The following is a 12,218-nucleotide window of genomic DNA, read 5'->3' as shown; positions in this document are numbered from 1 at the left end:
CAGACACCGCATCCATTAAGGCCATAATCAGAAATTACTACAAAGCACTGTACTCCAACAAATCAGAAGATCACCAAGAAATGGAAAAGTTCTTAGACTTCTACCACTTGCCAAAACTTAGCCCAGAGGCAACAAACGACCTGAACAAACCCATAACTGAAGTAGAGATTAAATCAGTGATTAAAGACCTCCCAACAAGGAAAAGCCCAGGCCCAGACGGCTTCACTCCAGAATTCTACAAAACATTCCGAACAGAGCTGACCCCAATCCTCTACAAACTCTTCAAAACAATAGAAAAAGAGGCAACCCTTCCAAACTCATTCTATGAAGCCAACATTACCTTAATCCCAAAACCAGACAGAGAACTAACAGAGAAGGAAAACTACAGACCTATCTCTTTGATGAACATTGATGCTAAGATTCTCAACAAAATCCTAGCCAACAGAATTCAAAAACACATCAGACAGATCATTCATCCAGATCAAGTAGGATTCATCCCTGGAATGCAGGGATGGTTCAACATTCGAAAATCTATAAATGTGATACACCACATCCAAAAACTGAAAAACAAGAATCACATGATAGTATCAATAGATGCGGAAAAAGCTTTCGACAAAATCCAACATCACTTCCTACTAAAAACCCTAACCAAGGTAGGCATAGATGGAAAAATCCACAACATAATTAAAGCAATATATGAAAAACCCAACGCCAGCATCATACTGAATGGAGAAAAGCTGGAACCCTTCCCACTGAGATCTGGAACAAGACAGGGATGTCCACTTTCTCCACTACTATTCAACATAGTCCTAGAGGTACTCGCTGAGGCCATAAGACAAGAAAAAGAAATCAGAGGAATCCAAATGGGAAACGAAGAAGTCAAGCTCTCACTATACGCAGATGATATGATTCTTTATGTAGAAGAGCCAAGAGACTCAATACAGAGACTGCTAGAACTTGTACGAGAGTTTGGTAGAGTGGCAGGGTACAAAATTAATGAACAAAAATCAACAGCCATAGTGTATGCGAACAGCCCCAAGATGGAAAAAGACTTAACCAGCAAGATACCATTCAAAATAACAGAGAAAAGTATGAAATATCTGGGAAGAAATCTAACCAAAAATGTAGAAGACTTATTTGAAGAAAACTACAATCTGCTTAAAAAAGAAATTGAACAAGACCTCAAAAGATGGAGTAATATCCCATGCTCCTGGATAGGTAAAATCAATATCATTAAAATGTCTATACTGCCAAAAGCAATATATACATTCAACGCAATCCCAATCAAATTGCCCAAAATATTCTTCATGGAACTGGAAACAATGATCCAAAGGTTCATCTGGAAGCACAAAAAACCACGGATAGCTAGAACTATCCTGAAGAACAGGAAGTTAGCAGGGGGAATCACAGTTCCGGACCTCTGGACATACTATAGGGCAGTGGTTATCAAAACAGCGTGGTACTGGCACAAAGATAGAGAGGAAGATCAATGGAGCAGAATAGAAACGCCAGAAGGAAACCCACACAGATACAGCCAAATAATCTTTGACAAAAAGACAAACAACAACCCAGGCAAATGGGAAGGTCTGTTCAATAAATGCTGCTGGGACAACTGGTTGATAGCCTGCAGAAACAAAAAAATAGATCCACATCTCTCACCATACACTAAGATCAGATCTAAATGGATAACAGATCTAAACCTACATCCAGAAACCTTCAAACTTTTGGAAGAAAATGTTGGAAACACACTGGAACACTTAGGGGTAGGCCCTCACTTCCTAAAAAAGACTCCAGATGCAGTAGAAATCAAGACCAAAATAAACAATTGGGACCTCATCAAACTAAGAAGCTTCTGTACAGCTAGAGAAACAATCAACAAAGTAAAAAGGCAACCCACAGAATGGGAGAAGATCTTCGCACACGACATAGGTGATAGAGGGCTAATATCCAGAATATACAAAGAGCTACAAAACAACCAAAATGTCAAAACAAACAACCCACTCAAGAAATGGGCACGGGAAATGGGCAGACACTTCACAAAGGAACAAACCCAAATGGCAAATAAACATATGAAAAAATGCTCAAGTTCCCTGGCAATAAGGGAAATCCAAATTAAAACATCAATGAGGTACCACCTAACGCCAGTAAGACTGGCCCACATGAATAAAAGCACCAACGACACTTGTTGGCGAGGTTGCGGGGAAAAGGGAACCCTACTCCACTGCTGGTGGGGCTGCAGGCTGGTACAGCCTCTATGGAAATCAGTATGGAGAATATTCAAACAACTCAAATTCAACATACCGTATGATCCAGCAATAGCACTCCTAGGAATATATCCAGAACACTTGTTCTATGAGAAACCAACATGTACTCCTATGTTCATAGCAGCACAACCAGTAATTGCAAAAACATGGAAACAACCAAAATGCCCATCAAAAGAGGATTGGATAAGAAAGCTATGGTTCATCTACTCCATGGAATTTAACTCAGCTATTAAAAAAAACAAAATGCAGTTCTTTGTGGCCAAATGGGCCAAACTGGAAACCATAATGCTAAGGGAAATGAGCCAATCCCAAAAGGTTAAATACCACATGTTTGCCTTAATTTAAGATGATATGATGTTATGTATAATATGTTATGTTTTGAATGTTACATGTTGTGTATAAACTAAATTGAAGTATAGGTGAGGTGGTCACAGAAGGTGGCTGGGAACCCGCATTTACTTTTAACATATTGGTTACTCATTACTATGTCAATTAATTCCATAATGATGTAAATTTTTGCTGATGGTATGTTGGAGCTTTCAATTGACTGGGATGATACTCTGCTGGCTCTGTCATCAGACCAGAGAGGGTATACCTAAGAAGCCGTTGAACTTGACGAGACAATAAGATGCTGGGCTCTATGTTTCGTATACGCTTGCAATGGGGAAATCACAACTGAACTTGAGCTGTGGTTATGCAATAAGGTGGAGGAATCCACCATGGTGGGAGGGTTTGGGGAGGGGTGGGGAGAACCCAAGTATCTATGTAACTGTGTCACATAATACAATGTAATCACTGAAGTTAAATAATCAATAATTAAAAAAAAAAAAAAAAAAAAAAAAAGAAACCCTGTTGGGTCACTTCCAGTCCCATGTCCATTGAGGCCAGTGGGATGAAATCAAGCAGCTTCAGCACCCACACAAAACTAACATGGAGCTCCTCACTCAAGCCGCTCAAAACTCCACGGCCAAAGACAAGTTCAGTGCCCAAGCCATTTCCCGCTGCCATGGAAACCAAGTGCTCTGGCAGCACATATGTCTGAAAGTGGATATGACACCTAGGGAAGGGAGTGTGCTGGTGAATGGCAACTGCTCGAAGCAGCAGCACAGCTCTTCCACTGCCAAAACAACCCCACCTGCCTCATGAACTTCACATACCATCAGCTGCCCTTTCAGCTATCTAGGAAACCCTGTAGGGTCACTTCCGGTCCCATGCCCATTGAGCCCAGTGGGATGGAATCAAGCAGCTTCAGCACCCACACAAAACGAACATGGAGCTCCTCACTCAAGGCGCTCAAAACTCCACGGCCAAAGACAAGTTCAGTGCCCAAGCCATTTCCCGCTGCCATGGAAACCAAGTGCTCTGGCAGCACATATGTCTGAAAGTGGATATGACACCTAGGGAAGGGAGTGTGCTGGTGAATGGCAACTGCTCGAAGCAGCAGCACAGCTCTTCCACTGCCAAAACAACCCCACCTGCCTCATGAACTTCACATACCATCAGCTGCCCTTTCAGCTATCTAGGAAACCCTGTTGGGTCACTTCCGGTCCCATGCCCATTGAGCCCAGTGGGATGGAATCAAGCAGCTTCAGCACCCACACAAAACTAACATGGAGCTCCTCACTCAAGGCGCTCAAAACTCAACGGCCAAAGACAAGTTCAGTGCCCAAGCCATTTCCCGCTGCCATGGAAACCAAGTGCTCTGGCAGCACATATGTCTGAAAGTGGATATGACACATAGGGAAGGGAGTGTGCTGGTGAATGGCAACTGCCCGAAGCAGCAGCACAGCTCTTCCACTGCCAAAACAACTCCACCTGCCTCATGAACTTCACATACCATCAGCTGTCCTGGCAACTATCTAGGAAACCCTGTTGGGTCACTTCCGGTCCCATGCCCATTGAGCCCAGTGGGATGGAATCAAGCAGCTTCAGCACCCACACAAAACTAACATGGAGCTTCTCAATCATGGGGGTAAAAACTCCACGGCCAAAGACCACTTCAGTGCCCAAGCCATTTCCCGCTGCCATGGAAACCAAGTGCTCTGGCAGCACATATGTCTGAAAGTGGATATGACACCTAGGGAAGGGAGTGTGGTGGTGAATGGCAACTGCCCGAAGCAGCAGCACAGCTCTTCCACTGCCAAAACAACTCCACCTGCCTCATGAACTTCACATACCATCAGCTGTCCTGGCAGCTATCTAGGAAACCCTGTTGGGTCACTTCCGGTCCCATGCCCATTGAGCCCAGTGGGATGGAATCAAGCAGCTTCAGCACCCACACAAAACGAACATGGAGCTCCTCACTCAAGGCGCTCAAAACTCCACGGCCAAAGACAAGTTCAGTGCCCAAGCCATTTCCCACTGCCATGGAAACCAAGTGCTCTGGCAGCACATATGTCTGAAAGTGGATATGACACCTAGGGAAGGGAGTGTGTTGGTGAATGGCAACTGCCCGAAGCAGGAGCACAGTTCTTCCACTGCCAAAACAACTCCACCTGCCTCATGAACTTCACATACCATCAGCTGTCCTGGCAGCTATCTAGGAAACCCTGTTGGGTCACTTCCGGTCCCATGCCCATTGAGCCCAGTGGGATGGAATCAAGCAGCTTCAGCACCCACACAAAACTAACATGGAGCTGCTCACTCATGGCGGTAAAAACTCCACGGCCAAAGACCACTTCAGTGCCCAAGCCATTTCCCGCTGCCATGGAAACCAAGGGCTCTGGCAGCACATATGTCTGAAAGTGGATATGACACCTAGGGAAGGGAGTGTGGTGGTGAATGGCAACTGCCCGAAGCAGCAGCACAGCTCTTCCACTGCCAAAACAACTCCACCTGCCTCATGAACTTCACATACCATCAGCTGTCCTGGCAGCTATCTAGGAAACCCTGTTGGATCACTTCCGGTCCCATGCCCATTGAGCCCAGTGCGATGGAATCAAGCAGCTTCAGCACCCACACAAAACTAACATGGAGCTCCTCACTCAAGGCGGTCAAAACTCCACGGCCAAAGACAAGTTCAGTGCCCAAGCCATTTCCCACTGCCATGGAAACCAAGTGCTCTGGCAGCACATATGTCTGAAAGTGGATATGACACCTAGGGAAGGGAGTGTGTTGGTGAATGGCAACTGCCCGAAGCAGGAGCACAGTTCTTCCACTGCCAAAACAACTCCACCTGCCTCATGAACTTCACATACCATCAGCTGTCCTGGCAGCTATCTAGGAAACCCTGTTGGGTCACTTCCGGTACCATGCCCATTGAGCCCAGTGGGATGGAATCAAGCAGCTTCAGCACCCACACAAAACTAACATGGAGCTTCTCACTCATGGCGGTAAAAAATCCACGGCCAAAGACAAGTTCAGTGCCCAAGCCATTTCCCGCTGCCATGGAAACCAAGTGCTCTGGCAGCACATATGTCTGAAAGTGGATATGAAACCTAGGGAAGGGAGTGTGGTGGTGAATGGCAACTGCCCGAAGCAGCAGCACAGCTCTTCCAGTGCCAAAACAACTCCACCTGCCTCATGAACTTCACATACCATCAGCTGTCCTGGCAGCTATCTAGGAAACCCTGTTGGATCACTTCCGGTCCCAAGCCCATTGAGCCCAGTGGGATGGAATCAAGCAGCTTCAGCACCCACACAAAACTAACATGGAGCTCCTCACTCAAGGCGCTCAAAACTCCACGGCCAAAGACAAGTTCAGTGCCCAAGCCATTTCCCACTGCCATGGAAACCAAGTGCTCTGGCAGCACATATGTCTGAAAGTGGATATGACACCTAGGGAAGGGAGTGTGTTGGTGAATGGCAACTGCCCGAAGCAGGAGAACAGTTCTTCCACTGGCAAAACAACTCCACCTGCCTCATGAACTTCACATACCATCAGCTGTCCTGGCAGCTATCTAGGAAACCCTGTTGGGTCACTTCCGGTCCCATGCCCATTGAGCCCAGTGGGATGGAATCAAGCAGCTTCAGCACCCACACAAAACGCACATGGAGCTAATCACTCAAGGCGCTCAAAACTCCACGGCCAATGACAAGTTCAGTGCCGAAGCCATTTCCCGCTGCCATGGAAACCAAGTGCTCTGGCAGCACATATGTCTGAAAGTGGATAAGACACCTAGGGAAGGGAGTGTGGTGGTGAATGGCAACTGCCCGAAGCAGCAGCACAGCTCTTCCACTGCTGAAACTACTCCACCGGCCTCATGAACTTCACATACCATCAGCTGTCCTGGCAGCTATCTAGGAAACCCTTTTGGGTCACTTCCGGTCCCATGCCCATTGAGCCCAGCAGGATGGAATCAAGCAGCTTCAGCACCCACACAAATCTAACATGGAGCTCCTCACTCAAGGCGCTCAAAACTCCTCAGCCAAAGACAAGTTCAGTGCCCGAGCCATTTCCCGCTGCCATGGAAACCAAGTGCTCTGGCAGCACATATGTCTGAAAGTGGATATGACACCTAGGGAAGGGAGTGTGCTGGTGAATGGCAACTGCCCAAAGCAGGAGCACAGTTCTTCCACTGCCAAAACAACTCCACCTGCCTCATGAACTTCACATACCATCAGCTGTCCTGGTAGCTATCTAGGAAACCCTGTTGGGTCACTTCCGGTCCCATGCCCATTGAGCCCACTGGGATGGAATCAAGCAGCTTCAGCACCCACACAAAACTAACATGGAGCTACTCACTCAAGGCGCTCAAAACTCCTCGGCCAAAGACAAGTTCAGTGCCCAAGCCATTTCCCGCTGCCATGGAAACCAAGTGCTCTGGCAGCACATATGTCTGAAAGTGGATATGACACCTAGGGAAGAAGTGTGCTGGTGAATTTTTCAACTGCCCGAAGCAGCAGCACAGCTCTTCCACTGCTGAAACTACTCCACCTGCCTCATGAACTTCACAAACCATCAGCTGTCCTGGCAGCTATCTAGGAAACCCTTTTGGGTCACTTCCGGTCCCATGCCCATTGAGCCCAGTGGGATGGAATCAAGCAGCTTCAGCACCCACACAAAACTAACATGGAGCTCCTCACTCAAGGCGCTCAAAACTCCTCAGCCAAAGACAAGTTCAGTGCCCAAACCATTTCCCGCTGCCATGGAAACCAAGTGCTCTGGCAGCACATATGTCTGAAAGTGGATATGACACCTAGGGAAGGGAGTGTGGTGGTGAATGGCAACTGCCCGAAGCAGCAGCACAGCTCTTCCACTGGCAAAACAACTCCACCTGCCTCATGAACTTCACATACCATCTGCTGTCCTGGCAGCTATCTAGGAAACCCTGTTGGGTCACTTCAGGTCCCATGCCCATTGAGACCACAGGGATGGAATCAAGCAGCTTCAGCACCCACACAAAACGAACATGGAGCTCCTCACTCAAGGCGCTCAAAACTCCACGGCCAAAGACAAGTTCAGTGCCCAAGTCATTTCCCGCTACCATGGAAACCAAGTGCTCAGGCAGCACATATGTGTGAAAGTGGATATGACACCTAGGGAAGGGAGTGTGCTGGTGAATGGCAACTGCTTGAATCAGCAGCACAGCTCTTCCACTGCCAAAACAACTCCACATGCCTCATTAGCTTCACATACCATCAGCTATCCTGGCAGCTATCTAGGAAACCCTGTTGGGTCACTTCCGGTCCCATGCCCATTGAGCCCAGTGGGATGGAATCAAGCAGCTTCAGCACCCACACAAAACTAACATGGAGCTCCTCAGTCAAGGTGCTCAAAACTACAAGGCAAAACACAATTCAGTGCCGAAGCCATTTCCCGCTGCCATGGAAACCAAGTGCTCTGGCAGCACATATGTCTGAAAGTGGATATGACACCTAGGGAAGGGAGTGTGCTGGTGAATGGCAACTGCCCGAAGCAGCAGCACAGCTCTTCCACTGCCAAAACAACTCCACCTGCCTCATGAACTTCACATACCATCAGCTGTCCTGGCAGCTATCTAGGAAACCCTGTTGGGTCACTTCAGGTCCCATGCCCATTGAGCCCACATTGATGGAATCAAGCAGCTTCAGCACCCACACAAAACGAACATGGAGCTCCTCACTCAAGGCGCTCAAAACTCCTCAGCCAAAGACAAGTTCAGTGCCCAAGCCATTTCCCGCTGCCATGGAAACCAAGTGCTCTGGCAGCACATATGTCTGAAAGTGGATATGACACCTAGGGAAGGGAGTGTGCTGGTGAATGGCAACTGCCCGAAGCAGCAGCACAGCTCTTCCACTGCCAAAACAACTCCACCTGCCTCATGAACTTCACATACCATCAGCTGTCCTGGCAGCTATCTAGGAAACCCTGTTGGGTCACTTCAGGTCCCATGCCCATTGAGCCCAGTGGGATGGAATCAAGCAGCTTCAGCACCCACACAAAACGAACATGGAGCTCCTCACTCAAGGCGCTCAAAACTCCACGGCCAAAGACAAGTTCAGTGCCCCAGTGCCCAAGTCATTTCCCGCTGCCATGGAAACCAAGTGCTCTGGCAGCACATATGTCTGAAAGTGGATATGACACCTAGGGAAGGGAGTGTGCTGGTGAATGGCAACTGCCCGAAGCAGCAGCACAGCTCTTCCACTGGCAAAACAACTCCACCTGCCTCATGAACTTCACATACCATCAGCTGTCCTGGCAGCTATCTAGGAAACCCTGTTGGGGAACTAAACACACACCTCCAGAAACTGGAAAAACAACAGCAGAAGAGCCCCACACACAATCGGAAACAAGAAATCATCAAAACAAGGGAGGAAATCAACCAGATAGAAATAAAAAAAACCATACACAAAATCAATGAATCAAAAAGCTGGTTTTTTGAGAAGATAAACAAGATAGACACTCCACTGGCCCGACTGACAAAGAAAAAACAAGAGAAGGCAAGAATTAACAGCATCAAAGATGAAAAAGGCAACATAACAACAGACACCGCATCCATTAAGGCCATAATCAGAAATTACTACAAAGCACTGTACTCCAACAAATCAGAAGATCACCAAGAAATGGAAAAGTTCTTAGACTTCTACCACTTGCCAAAACTTAGCCCAGAGGCAACAAACGACCTGAACAAACCCATAACTGAAGTAGAGATTAAATCAGTGATTAAAGACCTCCCAACAAGGAAAAGCCCAGGCCCAGACGGCTTCACTCCAGAATTCTACAAAACATTCCGAACAGAGCTGACCCCAATCCTCTACAAACTCTTCAAAACAATAGAAAAAGAGGCAACCCTTCCAAACTCATTCTATGAAGCCAACATTACCTTAATCCCAAAACCAGACAGAGAACTAACAGAGAAGGAAAACTACAGACCTATCTCTTTGATGAACATTGATGCTAAGATTCTCAACAAAATCCTAGCCAACAGAATTCAAAAACACATCAGACAGATCATTCATCCAGATCAAGTAGGATTCATCCCTGGAATGCAGGGATGGTTCAACATTCGAAAATCTATAAATGTGATACACCACATCCAAAAACTGAAAAACAAGAATCACATGATAGTATCAATAGATGCGGAAAAAGCTTTCGACAAAATCCAACATCACTTCCTACTAAAAACCCTAACCAAGGTAGGCATAGATGGAAAAATCCACAACATAATTAAAGCAATATATGAAAAACCCAACGCCAGCATCATACTGAATGGAGAAAAGCTGGAACCCTTCCCACTGAGATCTGGAACAAGACAGGGATGTCCACTTTCTCCACTACTATTCAACATAGTCCTAGAGGTACTCGCTGAGGCCATAAGACAAGAAAAAGAAATCAGAGGAATCCAAATGGGAAACGAAGAAGTCAAGCTCTCACTATACGCAGATGATATGATTCTTTATGTAGAAGAGCCAAGAGACTCAATACAGAGACTGCTAGAACTTGTACGAGAGTTTGGTAGAGTGGCAGGGTACAAAATTAATGAACAAAAATCAACAGCCATAGTGTATGCGAACAGCCCCAAGATGGAAAAAGACTTAACCAGCAAGATACCATTCAAAATAACAGAGAAAAGTATGAAATATCTGGGAAGAAATCTAACCAAAAATGTAGAAGACTTATTTGAAGAAAACTACAATCTGCTTAAAAAAGAAATTGAACAAGACCTCAAAAGATGGAGTAATATCCCATGCTCCTGGATAGGTAAAATCAATATCATTAAAATGTCTATATTGCCAAAAGCAATATATACATTCAACGCAATCCCAATCAAATTGCCCAAAATATTCTTCATGGAACTGGAAACAATGATCCAAAGGTTCATCTGGAAGCACAAAAAACCACGGATAGCTAGAACTATCCTGAAGAACAGGAAGTTAGCAGGGGGAATCACAGTTCCGGACCTCTGGACATACTATAGGGCAGTGGTTATCAAAACAGCGTGGTACTGGCACAAAGATAGAGAGGAAGATCAATGGAGCAGAATAGAAACGCCAGAAGGAAACCCACACAGATACAGCCAAATAATCTTTGACAAAAAGACAAACAACAACCCAGGCAAATGGGAAGGTCTGTTCAATAAATGCTGCTGGGACAACTGGTTGATAGCCTGCAGAAACAAAAAAATAGATCCACATCTCTCACCATACACTAAGATCAGATCTAAATAGATAACAGATCTAAACCTACATCCAGAAACCTTCAAACTTTTGGAAGAAAATGTTGGAAACACACTGGAACACTTAGGGGTAGGCCCTCACTTCCTAAAAAAGACTCCAGATGCAGTAGAAATCAAGACCAAAATAAACAATTGGGACCTCATCAAACTAAGAAGCTTCTGTACAGCTAGAGAAACAATCAACAAAGTAAAAAGGCAACCCACAGAATGGGAGAAGATCTTCGCACACGACATAGGTGATAGAGGGCTAATATCCAGAATATACAAAGAGCTACAAAACAACCAAAATGTCAAAACAAACAACCCACTCAAGAAATGGGCACGGGAAATGGGCAGACACTTCACAAAGGAACAAACCCAAATGGCAAATAAACATATGAAAAAATGCTCAAGTTCCCTGGCAATAAGGGAAATCCAAATTAAAACATCAATGAGGTACCACCTAACGCCAGTAAGACTGGCCCACATGAATAAAAGCACCAACGACACTTGTTGGCGAGGTTGCGGGGAAAAGGGAACCCTACTCCACTGCTGGTGGGGCTGCAGGCTGGTACAGCCTCTATGGAAATCAGTATGGAGAATATTCAAACAACTCAAATTCAACATACCGTATGATCCAGCAATAGCACTCCTAGGAATATATCCAGAACACTTGTTCTATGAGAAACCAACATGTACTCCTATGTTCATAGCAGCACAACCAGTAATTGCAAAAACATGGAAACAACCAAAATGCCCATCAAAAGAGGATTGGATAAGAAAGCTATGGTTCATCTACTCCATGGAATACTACTCAGCTATTAAAAAAAACAAAATGCAGTTCTTTGTGGCCAAATGGGCCAAACTGGAAACCATAATGCTAAGGGAAATGAGCCAATCCCAAAAGGTTAAATACCACATGTTTGCCTTAATTTAAGATGATATGATGTTATGTATAACATGTTATGTTTTGAATGTTACATGTTGTGTATAAACTAAATTGAAGTATAGGTGGGGTGGTCACAGAAGGTGGCTGGGAACCCGCATTTACTTTTAACATATTGGTTACTCATTACTATGTCAATTAATTCCATAATGATGTAAATTTTTGCTGATGGTATGTTGCAGCTTTCAATTGACTGGGATGATACTCTGCTGGCTCTGTCATCAGACCAGAGAGGGTATACCTAAGAAGCCGTTGAACTTGACGAGACAATAAGATGCTGGGCTCTATGTTTGGTATACGCTTGCAATGGGGAAATCTCAACTGAACTTGAGCTGTGGTTATGCAATAAGGTGGAGGAATCCACCATGGTGGGAGGGTTTGGGGAGGGGTGGGGAGAACCCAAGTATCTATGTAACTGTGTCACATAATACA

The sequence above is a fragment of the Ochotona princeps genome, chromosome 1 (assembly GCF_030435755.1).
Source record: "Ochotona princeps isolate mOchPri1 chromosome 1, mOchPri1.hap1, whole genome shotgun sequence".
Lineage (NCBI taxonomy): Eukaryota > Metazoa > Chordata > Mammalia > Lagomorpha > Ochotonidae > Ochotona > Ochotona princeps.
The sequence above is the reverse complement of the archived record's forward strand: the minus strand, read 5'-3'. Positions refer to the sequence as shown.